We start from the raw sequence: 27115 nt of genomic DNA, 5'->3' as shown, positions 1-27115 counted from the left end.
CTCTCTCTCTCTCTCTCTCTCTGCCCCTCCCTCTCTCTCTGCCTCTCTCTCTCAAAAATAAATAAATATTAAAAATTTTTTTAAAAAGAATAGGAGTCATATAATAGAGGCTGGTACATCTTAGAACATCAGGGAGGATGTCTTAAAACAGGAGAATTAAGAACAGAATATGAAGATAAGGGCCAGTGGGACTGAGGGGAAGACTCAGGGGCAACATGTGCAAAGGGTCAGGTAGGAAAGAAGGATATTCACACAAGGGCATGAGCCTAAATTTGCCTCTCAGAGTGAGATTCTCGGCCAAGAAATGATAGGAGCTCATCGGAGTGAGTCCATAGGGGCCAGTGGAGAAGGGTCTTGAAATTCTGTCGGAGGAGCTGAGATTTAATAGAAGATAAAATAGAGCCTCTGTGATGAGAATGGCACCTTAAAAAACTGAGTAAAATGGTAGTAGTGCAGGCATGCCAGGGGCTGGGGGCAACGGGGGAGTGGGGAGTTGCTGTTTAATAGGCACAGAGTTTCAATTTGGGAAGATGAAGACATTCTGGAGATGGATGGTAGTGATGGTTGTACAACAATGTGAATGTACTTAGTGCCACTGAACCGCACACCTAAAAATGTTTAAAATGGTCAGTTTTATGTTATGTATGTCATACCAAAATAAAAAATCATAGTGGATGGGGCGCCTGGGTGGCTCGGTCCATTAGGTGTCTGACTCTTGATTTTGGCTCAGGTCATAGTCTCGAGGTTCATGGGTTTGAGCCCCACGTCACACTCTGCACTGAGAGCACGGAGCCTGCTTGGGATTCTCTCTCCCTCTCTTTCTGCGCCTCTCCCCTTTAAAAATAAATAAACTTTTTTGAAAAATCATAGAGGAGGCAGAGGCCATAAGAAGTTGGTGCTATAATCTAAATATGACTAAGATCCAAGCTCCCTCTAGGCTGAGGAGATACTGAAAAATGGGCCTCCTGAAGTCAAAATAAAATCTGGAACCACCTCTCAGCCCCAAACTCCCACCTCCATTTCACTGTTCCACCATAAGATAGGTCACTTATGTTCTTGAGGATTTGAAAGAAACAACCACATTACAAATGGTTTTCTGTTGTGACTCTGAGCTAGACCTGCTTGGTTTGAGTCACCGGGCACTGCTCTGCAGGTGCCATGTGTGCATCTCCTTGCCCAGCAGCCAGCAGAAGCAGGATTATGAAGAGGAAAGGTGAGCTCTGCAAATGCCCAAGCTTGGAGTCCCAGGGAACACACAGCTGTTTTCTGGTTTCATAAGGGACTTGGGGAGAAGAGGGATAAGCTGAACTGGTGGAGAATGAAAATAAACTGAAAAGAACCCACCAACCATCAAAATTGGAAACATTCCCAAGAAGAAAATAGTGGTGTCTGCCCTAAGAAGCCAGAGAAGCAAAGAAACCGCTCTGCCTCAAGTCAGAGACATGGGAGACGCAGACCAACAAGAGTGGAAAAAACCCAAAAGTGCCACTTAGGTTAGCGAAGGGACCACACAACAAAATGCCAGCACAATGTGCAAACGTTTCTACCAGGCACAGGCTGTGAAGTACGCTGGCCTGAAAATACAGGATGAGCCTCAAGTCAGACAATAGGAAGAAATTCCTGACAGGATTATTGGGGGGGTGGGGGACAGAGAAGGGAGTTTGGAAAACCAAAAACATTTTTTGGGGTCAGTCTGGAGGTAGACAGAGGAGAAAGGAAACTCTAGAGAAGTCAGGCAGTTGCCCTGAAGCCAGTTAGGCTGACCCATCCAGTGTGGAAGCATCAGAATGATCCCCCACTGCACCCTATCCATAAGGGTGAGCCCCGTCAGCAAGGGCTCCACCGAGGTGGGAAGAGTCTGGCTTCCCACCCTAGGATTCAGGGAAGTTCTCTGCCCCTAAGCAGCTTCTGTCCCTGCTCTCTGCCTCCACCCTCTGTAGGTAATGGGGTGAATCCAGCAGCTGCTCTTAAGTCATTAATAGGAGCAGAGCTTGATGATATTTTCTGACTCAGGGCAGCCTCGTCAGACCCTTAATTTCTTTTTGGAAATCCATCATCTGGGATCAAGCGTCATACCACTCTCCCATGTAATCCTCGGGCTCCTCCCCAGTCATCATAGCGATCCCCTGTCTCCAACGATAACGCAAAGGAATTGCACTGTGATGGGGAGGATTTCTTCTGTTATTTATGTCCTCATATGTAGGTGGTTAAGGACTCCTTTCTGAAGTCTGCCCTCAATCCCTAGTACTACATTGAAAAGCATTTGTTCTCTTCAAGGCAAAAAAAATTTATTTTATTTTATTTTTTGTTTTTTTAAATTTACATCCAAATTAGTTAGCATATAATGAAACAATGATTTCAGGAGTAGATTCCTTAATGCCCCTTACCCATTTAGCCCATCCCCCCTCCCACAACCCCTCCAACAACCCTCAGTTTGTTCTCCATATTTATGAGTCTCTTCTGTTTTGTCCCCCTCCCTGTTTTTATATTCTTTTTGTTTCCCTTCCCTTATGTTCATCTGTTTTGTCTTTTAAAGTCTTCATATGAGTGAAGTCGTATGATTTTTGTCTTTCTCTGGGACATGGATCTTATTGGCATCAGAGGTCAAAGAATTTCCATTTGCAAATAATGAGTAAGTAGAAAAGAGACTAAAGGTTGACGCAACTCATAATTATTTAAAATTATCTTTTGAGCTGTACTATTTGTAGGAGGAAAAGACTGTCCTCTATTTCCACTGAGAAGAGGGAATCACAATCTAACATTCACAAAGTTTTTAGAGAACTTTTACACCCATTATTTCAACCAATCTTCACAAACATCCCATATGGGGCTGGGAAAAGTAGGCATCAGTATTATGATGCCCATTTTAATTAAAAAGTATGGGTGAGTAAGGGTGCCTGGGTGGCTCAGTAGGTTGAGTGTCCAACTCTTGATTTTGGCTCAGGTCATGATCCCAGGGTTATGGGATCAAGCCCCACACTGGGCTCCAGTCTGAGCATGAAGCCTGCTTAAGACCTCTCTCTCTCTCTCTCTCTCTCTCTCTCTCTCTCCCTCTTCTCTTTCTGTCCCTAAAAATAAAATAAATCTTTGAAAAAAAAAGTATAGGTGAGTAAATGGAAGCCCAGGAAATGATCTTACCTGCAGGACAAACTAAGGCCAGACATTGAGAAGAACTTACCATCTGTAGGAATTGTGAAACTTTGGAATGCACTACTAAGGGATGTGAGTCAATCCAACTTGTCGCAGCTGAAAGAGGACTCTGGAAAAAGGCCAAGGGGCTTCGCTTGTCACATTATATCAAAATTGAGTGAGTTCTTTGTGCTTTCTCAAATTGCTTAGAGCCTGTGTGCCCTCAGAACCAACAAGGGGACCTGGCACATAATAGGTACTCGGTAAATGTTGGATGAAGGAAGGGGAAAAAGCGAGGGAAAAGGAGCGTAAACAGGGCTAAGGACATTGTAGGGACATGAGCAGAGGTTGACAGGAAACTAGGGGAAGGAGACAAAAGCTAAGGGGACATAGGAAAAGGTGCAGGAACTACCGGTGGAGAAGAAATGGGCATTGGGGGGCATAGAAGCAAGAGACCTAGGGGCCACCATGATACTAGTGGAACCAGAATGTGGCAGGGTCACAGGAAAAAAAGAAGGTGGGGGGAAATATCTGCACAAGGGGCATTCCCTTATAGCCTCACAGTTGGTGCCTACTGTTGGAGGAGGTACCTTCTCAGGGACCCTGTAAGTTAGGTGCCAAAGATATGACTGAGAAAAACAGCACAGGACAGACAAGCAGGAGACAGATATTTTTTCAGCAAACATCCCCGTAGCAAATCTCTGAGAATGGAAGAGCCAGCTTTGGCAGCTGCCTTACTCTGAAGTCACTAGACAAGTCAGGCAGGTGGAAGGAATTTGGGGAGCACACAGAGTCTACTGTGCCTAAGACATGATCTCATTATGCTGGGGACCTGGGCACCCACTTAAACTCAGAGCTGATTATGAAGGGGTATAACTGGAGCAAAAGTCAGGGTACTCTGGGACAGGAAATGAGTTTGAATCCTTAGTATGCTGGGTATATCTTTTGGTAAGTCACTCAAGTTCTCTGGTCCTCACAGGGTGAACAATTCTTTAGCCAGGAGTTTTACAATATCCAGGCCTTACACATGTGACACTTGAGCTGTTGCAGCTACAGCTTCTTCACTGGCCTTTCTTACCCACCCACCATCATCAACCTCTTCTCCCATGATTCAATGCCCAGTGCCTAACAGCAGTCAGACTGTGTTGAGGGTTCTTGAAGAGACTCAGAAAAAAGTTCCTACTGCCACGAAGGCAATTTCAGGAGGGATCATTGGACTATGAGTACCCAAACTTAGTCTCTGGTTTCAGAGGAGAGGTCCAGCTGGCTACACTCAGACCAGATGGCACTACTTGAAGGACTCCCTGAAACCCCAGACCACTCCACTGGCAAGAAGGGTCTCTGGATTCTGCTGCTTCTTTCCATCCACAGACTTTTTAAATATAACTAGAGATATAAGGAGATAACTCAATTAATCTTGGAACTAGAGACTCTACCCCCACCAAAAACCCCTACTCTCACCAACCTCCCCAGCCCTAGATCTTGATTCTTTTGGGGAGGTGAAAAGGTAGCATTCTCCTTTATAGCTTTTCCTGACCTACTGCAGAAATCAGGAGAATAGAAATGAAGATTTTGGCTATCACCATGGAAACAGGCAGTCTCTCTGTCTCCTCCTTACACACACACTCCCCCTAGCACCTCCTTCCCTCCCACCTTTATGTCACATCAGTTCATAAGATTTCTTTGTGGCCAATACACCAATTCATCTGAAACAAAGAACAGAAAAATCACTGGTTTGCAGGGGAAAGGCTGACCTCTGGCTTTCTAACCTCTCACCTGAGCTGAGGTTCCCTCCCAGATCATCATTCCTCTTCTGCTCTCTTACCACACCTCTGAGCCCTCCTCCCTATTCTCACACAGTTGTCCCCATCTAGAACTCCCTGTTCTACTGGTCCCCAAATACAGATCCTTTAGCTTCATAAGCCCCCCAGTGCAGACCCACTCACCCTCAGACTGCCATTCTCTGAGGCCATGTGCCTTCACCCCCATCTAGGCCCTTTTTTCATACCACCCCCATTTTACTACCCCCATTTTCATGTTCCAGAGCCTCCATTCTTAATATCCTCCAATTCAGATTCCTCATCACGTATCCTGCCCCCAGATTCTCAAGCACTCTGTAATAAAGAGTTGTTAGAAAATATCAATATTTCCCATTATCCATTCCCCTTTTGCCTCACGGTCCTATTTCAACCTCCAAACTGGATGTTTGAACAGCGGGGTCCCTTGAGAGAAGAGGGAGAGAAGAGAAATCTCTCAGTGCTCCCTTCTCCTAACCTTGGTTCTGCCCTGGTCCAGCCCTGGCCCCCAATGGGGGCTGTGAGACTTAATTAGCCTTCCCAGATTACCCTGAGATTTTTGAGAGAAGATCCAAAGACTATACTGAGCTGGGAGGAATTTTATCGGCGTCTTTTATGGCTTTGTTTGTTCTTCAATTTCTTCAGCTCGGACTCTTTATCCGAGTCTCTTCAGTCATAAAACAACCTCAAAAGGACAAGCTGAAACCAAACTGCATAGAACCACCTTGATGCCTGCCCTCAGCCCCACCCTGTGATTGGGAAGGGGCACCTAGATACCCACTGCTGTCCCCCAACCTTCCTACCCACCCACCATGTACCCATCCCCAAACATAGTATCTCACTGCCCGCCCCCATCTGGGAAAATGGAAGCAGAAGATGACTCAGGGGGTCAGGGAGGATCAAGGCTTGTTTAGAGCTTTGAGATCTCTGGATGAAAAGTAAAAGGGTGGGGAATTGTGAAAAAGTAAACTGAAGCGTCTGGGGCTCAGGAGCAAATCACTGTCCACCCCACCCACCCACTTCCCAGACTGAGGTTTTTAGTCTTTCATAAATGGGTGCAAGACAGGTTTGCATCGAAGCATGAGCACTTTAAGCTAACCTAAACAGAACTGCCCAAGTATTTACTTCTTCTCTAGGGAGTTGAAAATTGGGAAGACAGACACATTTATTTAGGATAGACTCTGTCTGTTTCAGCCAGATGAGCTAAAAATTTTCCATGAAAATCCAGCCTATTATTGTCCTCGTCAAGATCCAGAATTCAGTGGAGAAGAGAATTCTTACAGAGGACTGAGCATAGGGTCTTTTATGTTTCCAGAGAGTTATTTAACCTCACCTCTCAAGAACAAGACAAGTAAAGAGCTGGTGACAACACCGGAAGACATTAGAAGTGGTCCTATAATATACTCTCTCCTTTGTGATGACACCTCCAACTTTCTACTTTTCCCTTTGGCCCCCAATTTTTTTTTCAATTATCTCATCCATCTATTTTCACAGCTTCAATGATTATTTCTATGTGGGTGAATTCTGAATCTGTCCTTCCAAACCTGACCCCATTCTCTCTAGCCTTCCACTTCCAATGTATGATGAATTTTCCTGGTGGTGGGGAGGTTCTACCAGCAATTTAATCTAAAACAGAACTCATATTCCAAAACCAGCCTCTTCTTCTAACTTCTTTTTCTGTTAGAATCACCACTATTCTACTAATCGCCAAAGCTAAGAACCTCCTGGGGCGCCTGGGTGGCGCAGTCGGTTAAGCGTCCGACTTCAGCCAGGTCACGATGTCGCGGTCCGTGAGTTCGAGCCCCGCGTCAGGCTCTGGGCTGATGGCTCGGAGCCTGGAGCCTGTTTCCGATTCTGTGTCTCCCTCTCTCTCTGCCCCTCCCCCGTTCATGCTCTGTCTCTCTCTGTCCCAAAAATAAATAAAAAACGTTGAAAAAAAATTAAAAAAAAAAAAAAAAGCTGAGAACCTCCAGCTTCATCTTTGACTCCTCTTTCTTCTTCCCTCTTCTCCCATCTTACACACCCTCCCCACCACTAGCCCATCAAAGTCCCTCAATGACCAGGTCTGTCCATCATGCTTTCACAATGCTGGTACCTCCACCCTTTCATGTCTATTCCCACGCCATTGGCCTAGTTTAGTCTTGTAGTGCCTCTCATCTAGACTTCATTAGCATACTAACTGGTCTCTCTGCCTCTGTCTCTTCTCCAAGCTATCTTCCCACTGCCTCAAGAATAATCTCATTTAAACCACTTTGCATGTCATTTCATCGGCTCCACTATAGCCTACCATTCAATTCGTATCTCTTAAAAGATCCTCACATGAATGTTCTGTGCTAGATAAATGGGTCATTCATTTCTTCCACAAATATGCATTCAACATCTAGCCACTATATCTTTGGTGTGTTGAGAAAGCAAATGTGAATATATATCATCCTTGACCTTAAGAAGCTCAGAGAAGGCTCTATTTACTATCCCTAGAATATATCTTTGGCTTTCCTGCTTCCATAACTTTGTGCCATTCCATTCATGCAGAAAGTTCTGTCTAGTCTTAAATTTTGTCTTTAAAATCCTACCACTTCCATGCAGCCTTCCTTAGCCATCCCATCATGATTTCCCCTCCTTTTTCAGAATTCTAGTAGCACTTAATTGTCTGTATCACTCACTAGTCATTGTCTTACTGCCTTGATGTATAGTTTGCCAATGCTATACTTAAATATACACTATAAGTTTTATATATTGCTTATATACACTATATATGATATACATATAATCACCCCAAATGACTTCAAGCACCAAAGGGTAGGGACTCTGGCTTTCTCTTTTTTTAATGTTTATTTTATTTTTGAGAGAGAGAGAGAGAGACAGAGCGTGAGCTGGGGAGGGGCAAAGAGAGAGGGAGACACAGGATCCAAAGCAGGCTCCCTCCAGGCTCTGAGCTGTCAGCACAGAGCCTGATGCGGGGCTCGAACCCACGAACCATGAGATCAGGATCTGAGCCAAAGTCAGACACTTAACCTACTGAGCCACCCAGGCGCCCCAGGACTCTGCCTTTCTTATTGTCACCCCAAGGCATTTAGTACAGTGCCTTAAGCACATGATTGTGCATATAATATGATTGGAGACACCATACTGGCCAACTGAAGAAACAGACTTCCAGGATGGAAATGCAGTGTAGAGTTATGGAAAAAACAATGGTTCTCAACCCAGAAGAAGTGAGTTTGCTTTCTAGCTCCACCAGCTATTAGAGACCTTAAATTCTGAGCCTACTGTGCCAGGTTTTATGAGGATTTAACTTCATGAGAAAACATATGGAAAGAGTAGATCAGTGCCTACCACCTACAAATAAATGCTCAGTAAATATTTGTTTCCTTTATTTATTTCAGTTTGGTTGTGGTAAGAAAGCAGGTTGGATGGAATAACCTCCCTGGACCTTCCAGCTTCAGCCTGTGCAGGTCTCAGGAAGCTAACAGAGAGAGAAGCACTATCTTATTCAATCACTGCTGGCTTTCTCTCCATCTTTATTGTTAAAATCCTCAGTATTCAGCCTATGTTTTATAATTACATATCCCAATCCCTATTTTCTAGGAAGCTTCCCACTCTACTTTTACCTGGGATTCCCCAAGCTATAAAATTAATCCCAGAACTCCAAGTCTGGAGAATTTATTTTCTCCATCTTACCATTTCCTAGACCTGACATCATCTATTAATCTTTTCTGAAAATGCTTAGGCCTTCTAAGGTATTAGGTCACAGGGTCTTAACTTCCCTTCAAGGAGTCCAATCTCCTCATCAACCTCAACCCCCACCTCTCCCAGAATCTCACAGATACTGTCAAAAATCTTAAGACACTGACCTGAGTAATAAAGTGGCCATAGAAGGCTCAGGAAAGTCTAGCACCTCCCCATGCAACTGAAATAAATCAAGGGTCATCCATCCCAGAAGAAGGGGATATGACTAAAACATTCCTTCCATTTTTCTTTAGATTCAAGTGAGGATCAAAATACAAACAAACAAACAAACAAAACACAAAAGGATAAAACCCAGGGGTCCCGGCCCAGTAGAGGCAGAGGCATCCTCTCCCATCACTGCTACCTTGAGCAGCCATGGCAAGTCTCCACCGGGGCCAGGAGAGCTCCTCTAATGGGGAGAAGGGGAAAGGGAGGGATGAGTCAGCAGGAGCTGGAAACAGAGGGTTTTGTTCAAGAGGAAGATGTCTATGATGCAAGCTCTGGGGAAACAATGTGTTCCCTGTATCTTCACCCCCTCCCGTCCACCTCCTCTCCCCACACCCCAGACAGGTCATTGACCAGGTCTTTGGTCAGAATCAGGACAACAGGAGACGCTTCCTAAGAGCCTCTGGCTTCTGTCTAACCATTCCACACTCATCAACCATGACTTTCACCGTCATCCTGATCTTTCCTTTTCTCAGGGGCTGGAGGTAGCTCATAATCCTCACTCATTTTAAATTATTATTTGTCAGAGCACCTGGGTGGCTCAGTCGGTTGAGCGTCCGACCTCGGCTCAGGTCGTGATCTCACGGTCTGTGAGTTCAAGCCCCGCATTGGGCTCTGTGCTGACAGCTCAGAGCCTGGAGCCTGCTTGGAATTCTGTGTCTCCCTCTCTCTCTGTCCCTCCCCCGCTCATGCTCTCTCTCTCTGTCAAAAATAAATGAACATTTTTTTAAAATTATAAATTATTATTTCTCAGCTTAAGCTTTAGAGCTTAAGCTTCAGGCTGCAATTCCACAATGCCTTCTTTGCTTTAAGCAAAGCAAATCTGTTTCTATTCTTTCTGCCTCCCAACCTTCACACTGACTTCACACATAGCACATCCTTTTCTCTTTTTTACCTAAATCTATCCCTTCCTTTCTTTCAAGTCCTGCTCAGTGTCCTCCTCCTCCAGGAAGGCTTCCTTAAGTAAGCCAAATGTCCAATTCCAAGCTCTCTTTTACACTATGTACAGTTAGTATCTGGTACTCCATTTGCAATTTCATGTGTATGTATCTGTCAGACTTGAACTTGTATAGCCTGATGCTCCTCCTCCCCCTCAATAATTTTGAGAGTTTTATGTTTGTAATCAAGCATAAAAAGAACCCAAGTTACAGAGTTATAAAAACCAGAATGGGCAACCTGGGGAGGGAGGAGGCAGGCAGTGATGGGTGGAAGATCATGAAGGTGGGAATATGGGATGTAGAATTGATGTAGGAGACAACTCGACATAAGAGCACAATCATTAAGCTTTTCTCCATCATCTGTCTACACTTACTTCTGGGCTGAGTTATACAGAAAGAAATGATATAGATAGGCTTCCTGCACGTTCAAGTTTCGTAGTATAGTCACAATGATATAATAAATAAAGGACAGATGAACCCAAAAAAATCAAAAAGGAAAAATCAGAAGGCTGAAATATGAAATAATAATAATATCCCACAGAAATTAGAAGTAAGTGTAATTGCGAATAGAGACCAAGATGTATACAAAATGAGAGGGAAGGACAGGGTTTGAGAAAGGGAGTGGGGCAGGGATATAACATGAGGTTGGGGTCAGGGGCCCAAGTCCAGCCATTGTGAGCCCAAGGAAGTCGCCAGCTCTCCTCTAATCCAAGAAGACATCCTTGAAATGAAGGAAATTTTGGAATGGTTTGAAGGATAGGAAAGGGATGGTTCGCTAAAGAGCACAGACCCTGTTTGAGAAAAGGTGAAACGTAAACAAGTAGAAGAGGATTATAGCATATAAGCCTGAGTGGGAGGCAAGTTGGGGGCAGTGTTCTGTTCCCATCTCAATCCTACACTGGTCAGCACTATAATCCCAGGTCTCCATAGCTCCCTGGAACAGAGAACTGTTCCCAGCAAGACTGGCCTGCTGTGAATGAGTTCCACACCTTAGTACCTCTTCTCTTCCCTTGTGGAGTGCAAAACTTCAAATCCTGAAATAAATCTGTTCACCAATAGCGTTTACAACTGTGGCATACTTCACAATTTTCAAAGCACTCTCATAAGTCTCTTCTCATTTGAGACCCCCACTCACTACTGAATTTCTATTCTACCCTCTGTGCATAATAGTTAAACCCTGTATCACAAAATAGACACAGTGCTCCTAGTTCCTATTTCATATGTCTGGCACATAGCTGGTGCTCAATAAACACCAAAGAATAAAGGGTCGATAACTGATCAAATGTTTTAATTTCAACAGAACGGGGCGAAATTTGATATCAGAAATGACTTCCTACCTGTGTGGATGGGAAAATAGTAAAAGCCAAAAATATTCATGGGCACAGAATTGTTCCACAGATAATCAGGCCAACACAGACCTCTCAAATGTCTTTTCCTCCATCCCTCACTTCTAAGAAAGAAGGAAGGTGACACTTGGTATCTCCCCAGTATGTGCCAGTAGTAGGCGTGTTTATAAATATAGTATTTCATTTATGCAAGCCATATTCCAACCCAGCCCTTCCAGAAAAGTGCTTATACTTTTTCCTTTAATATCTTGCAGAGAAGGTAACTTCACACATTTTACATGGGGTCTTCCTACTTCCATTATTAAGGTTTTCCTTTTGACTAAAGGCAGTACTTTATGGTGCAATTTAAACTCATTTCCATTCAAAGTTTCACTCTTATAATCCCTACCTTATCCTTCTCCCTCTCTTATCCCCGCATCCCTACATATACCCTGCATATACTTTATTTTCTTCTCTTCTCGGTTCCTTGCTCCCTATTTCCACCCCAAAGGCAAACAACCCTCCCTAAACCAGTAAAAGGCAGATGGAAGGGAAGGAGAGGACACTGGGCTAAGATGGAAGCCTTGAGCCCAGAGAGACTAACGAGGGAGGGAGGAGAGAACCACCCGCCCTCCGTCAAGGTGGCTTTGCCTGCAGTTTTTATTATGCATCGATTTTCTTATCCATCTTCTTTAGAGCCTCTTAGATCTTCAGGCTGCGGCTGTTTCTCCAAATTGTCATTCACTCCAAGCTCTCTAGCTCCTTGCAGCAGCTAAGAGGGGGTGGGGAGAGGGCTGCGGTGGGGGGGGGGGGGTTGGTGAGGGAGAAGGCAACCAAGAGAGGTGAATGAGGGTTGCTAAGTAACCGTTGCCAAGGAGCCAGTACCAAGGAGCATCCCAAGCTGCCTGCTTATTCCAACCTCCCCCCTTCTTCATCCTCCCCTCACTTAAGTTCTCTCAGGTCTATAAAGCAGCTTGATTCTGTCACCTTCACCAGCTGCAGAGCTATTTCCTCAGCTGTTCAGGTGGAGGGCTGCAGATTCCAGTGGCTGAGAATCTCCCATTCCCAGCCCAGGGCTGGTCATCATGGGCACTCATGTGTGGTTCAGAGGACGCAGTTAAAAACAAATTATTAAAATGTTTTAATTTCATTAACAAAAAGAAAAATCCCATCTGCTTAGGCAGGTTATTTGTCATGGTCTGAGTTCAGAGGGTGGACCTGGTGGCCAGGTGTAGAGCCAAACTGTGTCCAGCTCCCTGAGAGGATCCGAACCCCTCAGGGAATCTCCATCATTTGATCTGAAATTTTGCAAATTTGTAGAACAGAAGATATGTCCTATTCCTACATCAGGATCATTTCCAAACTAAAATGATATTTTAATTATTCAAATTTCAGAAGATTTGCTGATTAGGATTATTCATGACTGTGCACTCAGTTGAGGCAGATAGACCAGATAGCACTACATAATATTTTATAACAAATTTACCTTATTAATTCCATTTGACTCAAATAAATAGGAGTTTACATCCCTGCAGAGGGAGTAGAAGATGTATACAGCAGAAAAAAACTGAAGGGGTAAACAGGGAGAGTATCACTGAGGAAAGCCAGTCTAGAATTCAAATTCTGCCACAAATAATCCAGAAGGCAGATAATCATTCTTCTGCCAAAACTCACAGGTAACCTCAGAGTCACCATCCCTCTGAGGCTAGTTCAGGGGAACTTGGGCATTACCGTGGGCTCTCATAAGTATCCCCATGGCTAAATCGACTGAAGGCATTCTCTTTACTAGACCCACAGCTCCTATCATATGCCAGATATTGTTCTCAGGATGGCCAAAAGCATCCCCTGTCTTTGGTCAGAAGGGTCTCTCAGTTGTCCTCCTGTCATTACTGAGGAAAACGTATTCCACAGTCTCCTTCAGAATCTGCCAGTTTTCTACTCCCAAGAGTCAATACATCTTAAATTTTCCTGATGCTGCTTTCAGGCCGATCAGCAACACTAAGGATAAGAAGTCTTTTTATCTAAAGATTTCCAGGGGTGCCTGGGTGACTCTGTGGGTTAAGCATCCCACTCTTGATTTTGTCTCGGGTCATGATCTCATGGTTTGTGAGTTCGAGCCCCGTGTCAGGCTCTATGTTGACAGGGCAGAGCCTGCTTGGGATTCTCTCTCTTCCTTTCTGTATGCCCCTCCCCTTTCCCTCTCTCTTTCCTTCAAAATAAATAAATAAAATTTAAAAAAAAAGTTTTAAAGATTTCCAAAATACAGTTGTACAGTATAGCGCCGTGGTGGGTAAAAGCAAGGCTTTAAAGTCAGATCAACATAATTTCTTGAGCAAAGAACTTCACCTCTCTAAGCTTCCATTTCTCATCTATAAAATGAAAATAATATCACCTATTTTGTAGAATTCTTGTGGAATTACAGAAGGTGGGATATTATTTAATATTTGTATATATTGTGAAATGATATGTATAGTGTCTTAACATAAGTGCTCAATAAATAGTTGCTGCCATTATTACCATCATCCCTATTATGATGATTCTGGTCTACTCAAAATTAGGCAATGGATAAATCAACTCATCAAAAAACCCGAAGTTTATGTGGCCACCCAACTTTCAAACCTGAGCTAATTACCAATGAAGTGAAGCCAGAAGGCTGAATATACATATCTAAGGAACCATATGGGCCAAAGAGGGTAGCCTCCATTGAAGCTGGGATCAAGCTGCAATTGAGGCCATAACCTTGGCCCATACTATCTTCTTAAGGATCCCCAATTACCTTATAAGCCCACAAAACAAAAGTCTGAATTAAGAAACTGAGAAGAACGAATGGATAAAGGAATATGTTCTATAGGACCAAAGGGAACCTTTGCTTTGATCCCTTAATCTAACCAACTTTATTTAAGTCTCTGTCACTTGCACCTCAGCCCCATCTACTAGGGAAGATGGGTGAGAAGGCACCTGCCCCAAAGGCCACACAAGTCAGCGCTTATCAGCTTCTTCTTGATGTCTGATCACCATGCCTCTTACTGTGCCTAAAGCCCACTCCCTCACAGATGCAGTCCTGAAAACTTACCTTCCCATCTCTTCAAAGTTGGAATCATATATTAAGAAAGTTGAGAGGGAAAGAGAAGTGGAAAGGAGAGAAAAAGAAGGCACAAATAACTGACTAGTAAATACAGCAGAGTTACCAGGATAGGAGGTGAGGAGGGAGACATTGCAGGGGGAGAATCAAAAGACTGAAGAAGCAAGAGTAGCAGGAATAAAATGTATAGAACATTATCCCCAACTCTACACGGTGGTTATAGAAAGAAACAGGCCTGGTGAGGAGGGAAAGAGGAAGAAGGGAGAGGAATGGAGAGGAAGGCAGACAGCTTTTCTGTAGGAAAACAACATGAGTTTAGGTCTAAGGGGAAATTTCCCAATACACATACTGCTTCGGTGTTGCAGAGCCTTATTCTGGAAAGGACTTGGGACTTAAAGCTGTTTCCTAGAAGAGATGGGTCATAGGAGTATCTGCTGAAGGGAAACTTGACAAGATATACTCACATGATGTGGAACGGAGGACCAAGGAAGTTATTAGCAATCTATTTTCAATCAGTTGGATTGTGGTAGAAAAGGGTTAATGGAGATTGTGATTCCGGCTGAAGCCTCCCCTTCTCTCTCATCCCCTAATCCAATGGACCCAGAAAAGATAATTGGACCCTTTCCTTCCTCTATCTGCCATCCCCTTGTCTTCTATCTTTTGAACAAAGCTCCTTGAGAAAATATGTCCATATTCACCCGCATTAATGTCGGCTCTGGCACCAGAATCTGCCCTGGCCTGCCCTGAGCTACATGCCCTATCCTGTCTGCCTCAGAAGAGAGCCAATAATGCTGCTGCCCACTGAGGGAGAGACTCCAGAAAGGACCTTCAGCTAGAAACTAGAGTATTAGTACAGCTTACAGATTATGAACTCTGCCCCGTATATAAATCTGGGCACCTTGGGTTCAGGAATCAGCTTCCCCATTCCCCTGCCTCCATGTATGTTCTGGCCTCACTCTTCCTTTTCCTCTTCAAGCAATATTCATTCTATCCTACCCCATTTCCCTGCACCCATAGCATGAAGTCCCCTGCCAGATGTAAAATCCACTTCAGCTCATCTCTGGTGCTGGCCTTAGTGCAAATGTTAGAAGATATACCTCCTGCTTCAGGCACAGCAAGCCCAGCTTGGACAAGGACTTGGCTGTTTGACTTCAAGGGCTATGTGGGTACCACAATTCCAAAGTGCCTGTCCATCTCCGATATTCAGAAGTGTGTCTTATGTATGCCCTGAGCAACTCAAACGAGGTATAATTCTTCCTCTTCCAACAAGTATCTCTTCAAACAAAGCAATGTGAATCGAGTCCTCTAGGCACAATTCTGGACTATGGAGCAGAGAGGTAGGGTTCCTCTTGAAGCAGAAAGAAGTACAGCCTTTACCCTTGTGCAGGATACCACTTGCAGAGAAGCTGGGGTGGGTGAAGGCTGAAGAGAGGTTAGGGCTACAATTTCAATGAGAGAAACTTCTGGTAATCTCAGTAAGACGTTCTCAACAGTCTGAGGTGTCCCTCAGCATGACCAAGGAGGTCAGGATCTTTGTGAGGAGGAAACCATTACTCTTGAGCCAGCAACCAAAATGTGTTATCCCAACAGGAGACAGGGCTCAGGAAAGGTTAGTGGGTATAAAAGCTCCAGGCACCAGTCTCCTATTCTTCTTACCCACTCCCAAGCCTTTCTTAATGTGACCACTCCTCTACAAGAGGCAGAAACTAATGCTACCAACTTGTGCCATGAGAAGGGGAGGAGAAAAGTAGTCAAAGGAGATCCTGGTAATTAAAGAACTACCTGAGCCTGCTGGGAGATTGGCAGACTCTGTGCTCCTCACAGCCTTGGTTGTCTTCAACTTTGGAGCATGGATCCAAGAATGACCAGGGCAGGTCTCAAAAGTCACTCAGGGGATATCTTCCCACTCCCCAAAAGCCGAAAGCCCTGACCAGCTCCCCCATGAAGTACAGAGCCCAGAACCCACTGACACTGAGACGGGAGGTAAAAGGGAGTCTCTGTGACAGCAATTTGCCTCTCTGTGTACTTCTGTCTCCATCTCTTCCCCAGCTTCTCACATCCTGGGGCATTATTTCAGAGGCCTGTACCTTGATCTGTCTCCAAGTCTCTAATAAGATCAAAGCTCCTAACACCTGTTTTGCTTGCCGACTCTTAGGCTAGAGAAGAGGGGGCAGGGTCCATCCCGAGGCAAGGGGAGGGCCTTGACTTCCCCACTTCCCAAGGCAGAGGGGAGGCTGGGAAGTTGGACCAAAGAAACTAAACCTAAGGTTGGGTTGACAAAAACGCCCCCTGGTGGGAAGGCTGCTATTCTTATTCTGTTATTGATTTTATTATTACTTCTCTTCAGGTTACAAATTGAATTAACTCATAATAATAGTAGGATATATATATTACAGCAACCACAAAGGTCTTTCTCCTAACCTCCATGCCTAAAGAAAATTCCCTGTTATTCTTTATCACAAGATCCTGTTTATTTCCTTTGAGTGTTTAACACAATCTGTAATTATTTGAACATTTGTTTTCTTGCTTATTGTCTATTTCCCACTAGGAAAACTATATATTTGAATGAGAGAAAGGATTAATGATGAATAAATCGACTATATGGGAATAAATCTACTGGTGGGATAAAAATTTCCTGATAATATGATCTATATCTGAAAGTATCATGTCCATTTAACAATAATACCCTTAATCAATACTCATAATGCCCCTATTCTACATCTCTACCCATAGCCTCTTCCCCTACAACTGTATGCCATGCACAACAGTTATTTAACAATTCTTTAGCTCTGTGTTAAGCACTACAGAGAGAATATAAAAATATACAGGGTACAGTCTCCCCATTCTAGTAGCTTACAGTTGAGTAAGGGAGAAAGGGAAGACACACGGTAACTACCACTGAAGACAGTGTGCAGAAAGACTGACACAAAGACTGGAGGAGGTCAAGGGAAATAAATTGCTTCTGATGCAGATTATCCAGGAAGGCTTGGGCAGGAGGTAACATTTAAACTGGACTATGATGGGGGCGCCTGGGTGGCTCAGTCGGTTGAGCGTCTGACTTCGGTTCAGGTCACGGTCTTGCAGTTTATGAGTTCGAGCCCATGTCGGGCTCTGTGCTAACAAACAGCTCAGAGCCTGGAGCCTGCTTCAGATTCTGTATCTCTCTCTCTCTCTCTCTCTCTCCCTCCCTCCCTCCCTCCCCTGCTCATGCTCTGCCTCTCTCTGTCTCTCAAAAATAAATAAATGTTAAAAAAAATTTTTTTAAATAAACCAGACTATGATGGGGGCACCTGGGTGGCGCAGTCGGTTGAGTATATGACTTCGGCTCAGGTCATGATCTCATGGTTCATGGGTTTGCGCCCTGCATCAGGTTCTGTGCTGATGGCTCAAAGTCTGGAGCCTACCTCAGATTCTGTGTGTCTCTCTCTCTGTCCCACCTCCATTCATGCTCTGCCTTTCTCCAAAAACAAATAAATACAACATTTTTTAAAAAGTTTAAACTGGACCATGATGATTATGTAGGATTCAGTAGTCAGAGATTGGGAGGATAGAATTCCAAGGAAAAGACACAGCTACTGGGAAGGATTTCTTGACTTTGGGCATCATTTGATATTGAATTCTGTTTATCATTAGAGAGTGAAATGCAAGGACCAGCGAAATTCAAGATAAAACTGCAGAAGCCAGAGGCTTTGAACAGAAAAGATAGGAGCCAGGACCTGGGCCCCACCTTGGGTTCCATTTATCCCCACTTGTCTTGCATCTGATCTTATTTAAGGGGTATATGGTTCAAATGGGACAGGGTACCTGTTATGCCTCCATCTATATGTCTCTCATCTCCTCTCTCCCCCCACTGAGTTCTTTATTAACAATGAAATGATTTCTTAATCTCATTACCGAGAAGAGCACAAAGCACAGAAAAGCATATGCTACACAAATTAAGTTAGGTAATTTGCATACCTGGAGAAAGAGAGAAACCCCCTCCTCCTCCTTCTATCTCCATAGTCAATTTTCCTCGATCTTCTGACACTCTACGTCAATAAATATCTATATTTCCTCCTTCTCTGGACAAGAGATGCTGTTAAATGTCAAATGTAAAGTAAAGTTTGTCATAAAAATCCCTCATAAAAAAATCTCCCAACTACCGGCATTGGAAGCTGGAGGAGGGGAGATCCTGTGCTGTGTTTGCCTTTGAACCATGTGTCCCGCCTCCTGTTTCCAGGAGCTTTGCTTCAAGTTTTCTAAAGAAGTAAACAGAGGGACACCTGGGTGGCTAGCTGGTTGAGCGTCTGACTTCAGCTCAGGTCATGATCTCACGGTCTGTGGGTTCGAGCCCCGCGTCGGGCTCTGTGCTGACGGCTCAGAGCCTGGAGCCTGCTTCTGATCCTGTGTCTCCCTCTGTCTCTGCCCCTCCCCCACTCTCACTTTGTCTCACTCCGTCTCTCAAAAATAAATAAAAAATTTAAAAAAAGAAGTAAACAGAGACGTTCAACTCCTCTTACCATTGCTGCTTCTGTCAAAGCTCATTGCTTTCTATGAAATTAGTTTCACAAATGACCAGTTTCTCACAATCTCAACCCTAGATTCCTTAATTATATAATTTTTAGTTCTATTTTTTCTGGGATGGCTCAAATAGAGAGTCCTACTTGGAAGCAAAGAAGTAAATGAAATGACTCCTCTTAGTACCTTCCATGAGGGGGTTCTAGGAGAGGGGAGGTGGTTACGTGGGTGGTGTACATACAAGGGCGGCTGTGTATTAGGCTAGAAAGTAAAAGACAGGAGGGGATTGCCTTGCAGCTGCTGTTTCTCTTTCTCTACAAACCTCCTCTGATTATAGCAGATTTATAGGGGCCCCAAAGCAGCCCAGCATCTTAGCCATAAACTTCCCAGAAAGAAAACTCATTGAGGTTCCCTTGAGAGGTGATGAAAATAAATATCAGGGTTTGGTACAAACACATCAACCAGGGCCAGGGGTAGAAGGCAGCCAGTTCCTTATAGCTGGTTTAACTCCTTCAGGATTTGTACACACACACACCTCATACCCAAAAAGTCTAACAAATATGTTCATGTTTATAGACCTACTGAGATAAATGTACCCCACTCCTTGGTGCATATTTCCACTCAAATTCAAACATTTATGTCCATATAGTAGGCACATACACATGATTTTCAATGAGTTGCTTTATGAACATAATATACGCAGCCTCTCCCCCTTCCCAAGCTCCTAACTGCAGGGTGGGGCACGGTGAAGGTGAATGAGAGAATGTCTGAGTAGAAGCTTGCATGTGTCACTAAGTGTGTCTCTGACTACATGCCACAAAACAAATAGAAATTGTGTTTTCATTATTCACTATTTGGAATTATCCGCCGTCTTTCAATTACCTCTATGCCATCAAGTTTCAATGGCCATCTATCCCTTACTAAGCCGCTATTCCGTGCAGACTACAGATTAGGAGTTAGCAGCAAAAGCTTTGCTCAAACTTGGTACAAATCCTAGCTTTACAACTCACTTTGCACAAATGCCTTAACCTCTCTGAGCCTTAGATTCAACTTTTGTAAAATGAGGATAACAATACTCACCTCACTGAACTTCTGTACTAAATAGGTGATGATGGAAAGTGCTTGGAACAAAGTATAGGACAAAGTATTCGCATATGATAGCTATATTTTCATCATCACTCTATGGGCATTGGAGATAGAAAGAAGTATTATGCAAAGCAAAATAAGTCAGAGAAAGACAAATATCACATGATTTCACTCATATGTGGAATTTAAGAAACACAACAGATGAACATAGGGGAAAGGAAGGAGAAATAAAATAAAAACAGAGAGGGAGGCAAATCATAAGAGATTCTTAAATACAGAGAACAAACTGAGGGTTGCGGGAAGGGAGGTTGGGAGGGGTGGGCTAAATGGGAGATGGGCATTAAGGAAGGCACTTGTTGGGATGAGCACTGGGTAGTATATGTAAGTGATGAATCACTGGGTTCTACTCCTGAAACTGATACTACACTGTATGTTAACTAACTTGAATTTAAATAAATATATTTTTTAATTTTTTTAACGTTTATTTATTATTGAGAGACAGAGAGACACAGAGCATGAGCAGGGGAGGGGTAGACAGGGGGAGACACAGAATCTGAAGCAGCCTCCAGGCTCTGAGCTGTCAGCACAGAGCCCGACGCAGGGCTCGAACCCACAAACTGCGAGAACATGACCTGAGTTGAAGTCGGTCACCCAACCAACTGAGCAACCCAGGCGCCCCAAAATAAGTAATTTTTTTTAAAAAGAAGTTATACATAAAAGAGCTGCTCTTTTTCCTTATGAGTTTTTAAAATCTCATCAATGAAACAAGATAAGTACCTGGAGAATGGAAAGACATAGAAACCTAAAACTCTCATTCAAGCCCTAAAATGCAATTTATTCTCTTAAATCCAAGCCCTGTTTTAAAATTTTTAGCAGATTTCAATGTTCTAATAAGATTGCTTTTTTCTTCCATCATTCATCATTCCCATGCCTCACTGTCTTACATACTCCACACATCCACCTCAGCTTCTCATTTGAGGCGTTGACTGGAGAATTCTTGGGATAAAAAAGATAATGAGAGTTCATTCTGTGCATTTCCCTCATTCTGGGCAAGAGACCGTCTGAAGCATTCCAAACCCAAGTGAGACAGCCATACACATGGCCAGAGACTGCACCTTCCCATCTCCCCTGGTCACCCTTTAATCTCAGAAAATTCTTCCTTACGTTCAATCTCAATCTGTTTTCTTTCAACATTGGCCTCTCCTTATGACTCATCTGATTGGGGGTGAGGTACACAAACCCTCAAAAGCTTAAGAAAATTCTCCAATATCCACATGATAACATTGTTCTATTGCTTATCACCCTAGGTCTCTGAAATTTTAGGTCCCATGTATTTTGCTATTAACCCATTAAAAATCATCAAAAGATCCCTCTAAAAGCATTAATTTGGTCCCTACCAGGGTGTAACCCCTTATCCAGTCATCCGGTCTCTCCTTAAACTTTTGAAAGATGAAAATAAATATCTTTGAGACATGAAAATATCATGATAATATCTTAACTGCCAGGACAGTTAAGAACTCCTATTTCAGTCCCTCCAACCCCCATAGTCTCTTCAATTAGTATCACCAAATTATCACTCATTTGACTAAGGGACAGTACAACCCTGAGGCGAAGCATGACTAACATGACCTCCCCAGTCCCTTCCAGTCCATCATATGAAGTAGGGGAAACAAAATTGGCAGCAGTCATGAGCCATGCAATGCTTGCCCCAGGGGAGCCCCTGAGGACCAGGCAGACTCCAGCGTGGGCATGGCAAGGTATTTTCCCAAAGTGGGCAGAGTGCCAAACCCTGGCATAGTGACTGGCGTGGGAGGCCTGGAGACAGAAGAGGAGCCAGGGCCCACACTTCTCCCTCTTCCCCAAACTCAATTTCCCCAGCCTAGGCCCCTCCTCTTAGACTCCCAATTCCAAAGTTTTCAGGCCTTCTATAGTGCTCATGTGAGGACAGACATGTATTATCGATCATTTAAGGCCAGTGCTTCTCAAGCCAAAAAGAGCATACAAATCACTTGGGAGCTTGTTAAAAATGCAGATTCGGATTCATGAGGTCTGGGTTGGATTCATGAGGTCTAAGATTCTGCATTTTTAACAAGCTCTCAGGTGGCACTCATGCTGGTGGTCCGTGGACCATACTTTGAAGAGCAAGGATCTAGATAGATGACTGTAGTAGTTTCTACAACTGTCTCCCAGGAAGAGTCTATCTATCTATATCCTGTCTATCCTCCAGATTGCAATAAGAATCATATCTCATCTTCCTGATTCAGAAATCTCACTCCATGGCACAAATACACAATACAAACCTGGCTCATAAATTCCCTTCAAATGTGAAAAAACACATCCCTCACAAGACTTATTCTTTCATGACTCTTAAAGGTCCATGTAGCCTAGAATTACCGTCCCATTTCTTTTCCAGCTCACCTATCCTTCTTTTATTTCCCAAATTTCTCCATAGGCATCCTCCTCCAGGAAGTTTCTCTTGGCCAATACCTCTTTCTCAGTTTCTACTCATACCTTCCCTTCCAAAGTCATGATGTCTCAATCCTTAACCAGTTCCTAATTCCTCTTATTTCAGTCCAATTTTTCTCCCCATGCAGTATAAATTCTCTCTCTCCAAAGAATCTTAGATGATCTCACAAGGTTTTTTCAGCAGTCTCTCAAAAAGCGTCTAAAGGAGTTGGTAAGTATATGGTTAATTCTCCCTCCAGCAGGTTTCTCTGGAGTCAACTGCTCCCTGTTGCAAATATGAGAAATTCCACAAGTAAGATAGTAGCTTCCTATCCCCCTCTCTCAGGGCAGGCCCCATACATAAATAGAAAGACACTGGTCCTTCTATGCCAAAACATAGAACTCTGACTGCTTCAAGAAAGATGTCTGTTGTGCCCACGCTGGAGACAGTCTAGACTTCAGGGATTCTGTGGAGTCAGGTAGAATGGGTTGGGTCTTCTATCAATTTCACTACTTCCTGCTCCTCCCCAAATCCCATGGGAATAGATGGAGAAGGACCAGAGGAGGTAGGTTCAGGCATTCTCTTGCCCCAGGGCTGTATTTTCCCTGTTGCTCTTTGAATGAACAACACTGTTCTTTCTGCTAGGTCTAGAGGAAGGAGAGAACCTCCCCTCTTGCCCTGAGCAAGATTCCACTGTGATGGAACAGACAGGATAGGATAGTCACCAGAACTCAGGCAGAGCCAAACAAAGGAAAAAGTAGAAGTGCCTGGGTACAGTTCTAGACGCTGGGTTCTAGATGGAGAGAAATGCCATTTGTCAAGGGGACTGTCCTAGGAGATAGTTTTAAAGGAGTAGCACAGGGGCACCTGGGTGGCTCAGTTGGTTAAGCGTCCGACTTCAGCTCAGGTCACGATCTCACGGTCTGTGAGTTCGAGCCCCGCGTCGGGCTCTGTGCTGACAGCTCAGAGCCTGGAGCCTGTTTCAGATTCTGTGTCTCCCTCTCTCTCTGCCCCTCTCCTGTTCATGCTCTGTCTCTCTCTGTCTCAAAAATAAATAAACGTTAAAAAAAATAAAAATAAAAAAATAAAGGAGTAGCACAGTGCTAGCATGAGAAGAGGGAGAATTTTCTACACCAAAGACACATGTAAGGTTTAATTCAATTTAACATAAATTGATTAAATGTTCATTATGTGCTTGGCCCCCAGCTGGATGATCTGGGGGAGTGAACAAGATACACTCCTTACCTATGACCTACAATCTAGTAGAAAAAATAAAGACACACAGATAACCGTAGTATTTTATTTTTTTTATTTCAGCTTTAGTGAGGAAGTATAACTGACATATAAAATTGTAAAGCTATGTAAAGTGGACATTGTGGTGATTTGATATACACATACATTATGAAATGATTCACTATGATTTCCCCACTGTGAAAGACTTAGCAATGGTATTTTAATCTAAATGTTTCATTAAATGAAGGTAAATGTTAAAAGGGCACCTTTGTTCCCCTCACTTCATCTTTACATGTGGAAGGGCTTCAGCAGGAGCTTTGGTTTTTAAAGTGTGGTCCCTGGACCAGCAGTGTCAGCATCACCTGAAACCTGTTACAAGCTTGTTTTCACAAGCCCTTCAGGTGAGGTGACAGACACTCACTGAAGTTTGAGAACCACTGAGCAGAGTACTATTCCTGGCCTCTCTCCACATCCCCTCTCTCACTGTACCTGATTAGTGAGTTGAAGAGACAGCACTGAGCATGCCCAGCTCAGCCTCTTCCAGTTATTTGTTGGTTTTCTTTTTTTATCCAGGGCTGACCTGCCCACAGGACACATGCATTCAACCTGCTCATACATGAGAAAAATCTAATAAAAGCAGGCTCTCTACTGTGATGGATGGCCGGGGGTGCTCAGTACTACTCGTGATGAGTAAGTCTGTCTAAAGTTGACGGTTTAACCACCTGTCTCTGTATCTTGATTATCGATTGGTTCTAAACATAGGAGGGGGGACATGGGGTGTTATTTACTGTACCTCTATTGCTCCAACAGTGGGTCATCGTGAAAAGTGGGCAGGATACAGGTTTAGATTTCGTGCAGTAGACAGACCTAGTTGAGAGAATAACAGGACAGAAAAAAAACAGAGGAAATCCTTGAATTTTTTAACTAAGTGGAACTTTAGAAATGTCCTGTTCTGGGGACCTGGGTGGCTCAGTCGGTTAAGCATCTGACTTGGGCTCAGGTCATGATCTCATGGTCCATGAGTTGCAACCCCATGTCAGGCTCTGTGCTGACAGCTCAGAGCCTGCAGCCTATTTCGGATTCTGTGTCTCCTTCTCTCTCTGCCCCTCCCCTGCTCAATCTCTGTCTCTCTTTCTCTCTCTCTCTCAAAAATAAAATAAAAACATTAAAAAAATTTTTTTTAAAGAAATGATCAGTTGTGACCTCTTGTGTTACAGATAAATAAGCAGAGTGTTGAAGGAACTGAGTGGCTTGCTCGAGGCCACATTGCTAGTTAGTGGTGGAAACAAGACAAAACCCAGGACACCTGGCTCTCAACTACGCACTTTCTGAACAAGTGGACCAAAGCAGACAATAGTAGAGAAACTTTAAAATCCAGGGATACAGATATTAGCAAGTAGAAAAAACCAACCCCAGGGATTTTCAGCATGGGCGGTGGATTCAAAGCCAAAGTGCTTTGTGCTCAGAGGAAGGCTCTGGCTCCAATCCACCTGTGCATGGCCTGTTGCCCTCTCACACAGCCAAGCCTCTGCTTCATTTTCCTGTGCGTTTCCTGGTGTTACTCTCTCTGCTACAATCTCTCCCTGCTGCCCACTTATGGCAAAATCCTATCTGTCCCTAAAGAGAGCCAACTCAAATGCCATTCCTCAACAAAGTCTTCTCTGATTTCACCGATCAACCCTCACCACTGTGCCAGCCACAAATGATCAACCTCCACTCCAAATTTCCAAGACCTTTTATTTGTATATTACTAATGACAACACTTGAAGCTATGCTTTACCCCTTGTATTAGAATATAAGCTCCTGGGGCACCTGGGTGGCTCAGTCAGTTAAGCATCTGACTCTTGATTTTGGCAGGTCACGATCTCACAGTTCATGAGATCAAGCCCCACATCGGGCTCTGTGCTGATAGTGCAGAACCTACTTGGGATTCTCTCTCTCCCTCTGTCTCTCTGCCCCTCCCCTATGCTCTCTCTCTCTCTCTCTCTCAAAATAAATAAATAAACATTTTTTAAAAACACAGAAAAACACAGAATATAAGCTCCTTAAGGGAAGGGACCATATTTCAGTTATATAGATTTTTTGTCTCTTTCTAGTTTACTTTTTTAGTGAAGTATAATTAACATACAGTTTCAGGAGTACAATATAATGATTCAACAATTCTATACATTTCTCAGTGCTCATCAAGATAAGTACACTCTTAATTCCCTTTATCTCTTTCACCCTTTCTCCCACACACCTCCCCTTTTGTAACCACCAAGTTTGTTCCTTGTATTTAAGAATCTAGGGGGATTTTTTGTTTGTCTTTTTGTTTATTCATTTCTTCTATTTCTTAAATTCCACATCTGAGTTAAATCATATGGCATTTGTTTTTCTCTGCCTGACTTATTTTGCATACTCGAGGGGCTCCTGGGTGGTTCAGTCGGTTGAGCATCCGACTTGATTTTGGCTCAGTTTATGAGCCCAGGGTCATGGGATTGAGCCCCTGTCAGGCTCCACACTGAGCATGGAGACTGCTTAAGATTCTCTCTCTCTCTTTACCTCTGCCTCTCTCCCCCCCCCATGCACTATAATAATAATAATAATAATAATAAGCTCTAGCTCCATCCACGTCATTGCAAATGGCAAGATTTCATTCTCTTTTATGGATGAGTAGTATCCCATTGTGTGTGTGTGTGTGTGTGTGTGTGTGTGTGTGTGTGTCACAACTTTATTCTTTCATCTATCAATGGATGGGTTGCTTCCATATCCAGGCTATTGTCAATAGCACTGCAATAAAAATAGGGGTGCATGTATCTTTTCAAATTAGTGAAAGTGAAAAGCTTTTGCATAGCAAAGGAAACCATCAACAAAACAAAAAGGCAACCTATTGAATGGGAGAAGATATTCACAAATGATATATCCAATAAGGGGTTAATATCTAAAATACATAAAGAACTTACACAATTCAACACACACAAAAAACAAATAATCCAATTTAAAAATGGGCAGAGGACCTGAATTGACATTTCTCCAAAGAAGACATACAGATGGCCAACAGACACATGAAAAGATGCTCAGCATCACTAATTATCAGGGAAATGCAATTTAAAACTACAATGAGTTATCACTTTACACCTGTCAGAATGGCTAAAACCAAAAAGACAAAAAAATAACAAGTGTTGGTGAGGATGTGGAGAAAAAGGAACCATCATGTGCTGTTGGTAGCTGTTGGTGCAGCCACTATTGAGCCAGTATGGAGGTTCCTTAAAAAATTAAAAATAGAATTACCATATGATCCAGTAATTCCACTACTGGGTATTTACCCAAAGAAAACAAAAACACTTTTTCTAGTTTCTTTTAATAATAACTTCTTAAAACCAGTGAACAGTTACAGACACAATTGAAAAGCAGATAAGTTAAAAAAACAAAAAAAAACACTTTTTTTAAAGACGAGAAAGGATGTGAAGACACATCCTTCACAATACATACAGAGCTCTATTAGTGTTTCCCCATCAATATCCCATGGATGTTGTGCTCCAAAGTACCCTCCATTATTGTGCAAGGAAACCAGACAGCATCCAGGTGTGATGATGTAAAATCGAATATGTACAGGCACTGCAGAGTTCAAGGTCCACAATTCTGGTCCTAAC

The 27115-nt window shown here is 43.4% G+C and overlaps 1 long non-coding RNA gene across 2 annotated transcripts in view; it reads right to left on the bottom strand.

The window, feature by feature from the left end:
- The window catches only part of LOC122224627, an 87727-nt gene extending 62418 nt beyond the window's left edge, over positions 1-25309 (bottom strand). Inside the window, exons 1-2 of one of the 2 annotated variants that reach the window (XR_006204872.1) lie at positions 25296-25309; positions 24277-24350 (exon numbers count right to left, since the gene is read on the bottom strand). This is a non-coding gene — a long non-coding RNA (uncharacterized LOC122224627). Of the gene's footprint in view, positions 1-24276; positions 24351-24443; positions 24467-25295 lie in introns of those variants that run through there. The other variant, XR_006204871.1, reaches the window with a different exon arrangement.
- Positions 25310-27115: the final 1806 nt, after the last annotated feature.

This window comes from Panthera leo, chromosome B4, assembly GCF_018350215.1.
Source record: "Panthera leo isolate Ple1 chromosome B4, P.leo_Ple1_pat1.1, whole genome shotgun sequence".
Taxonomy (NCBI): Eukaryota; Metazoa; Chordata; class Mammalia; order Carnivora; family Felidae; genus Panthera; species Panthera leo.
Note: the sequence above shows the minus strand (reverse complement) of the source record. Positions and strands in the feature narration are given on the sequence as shown.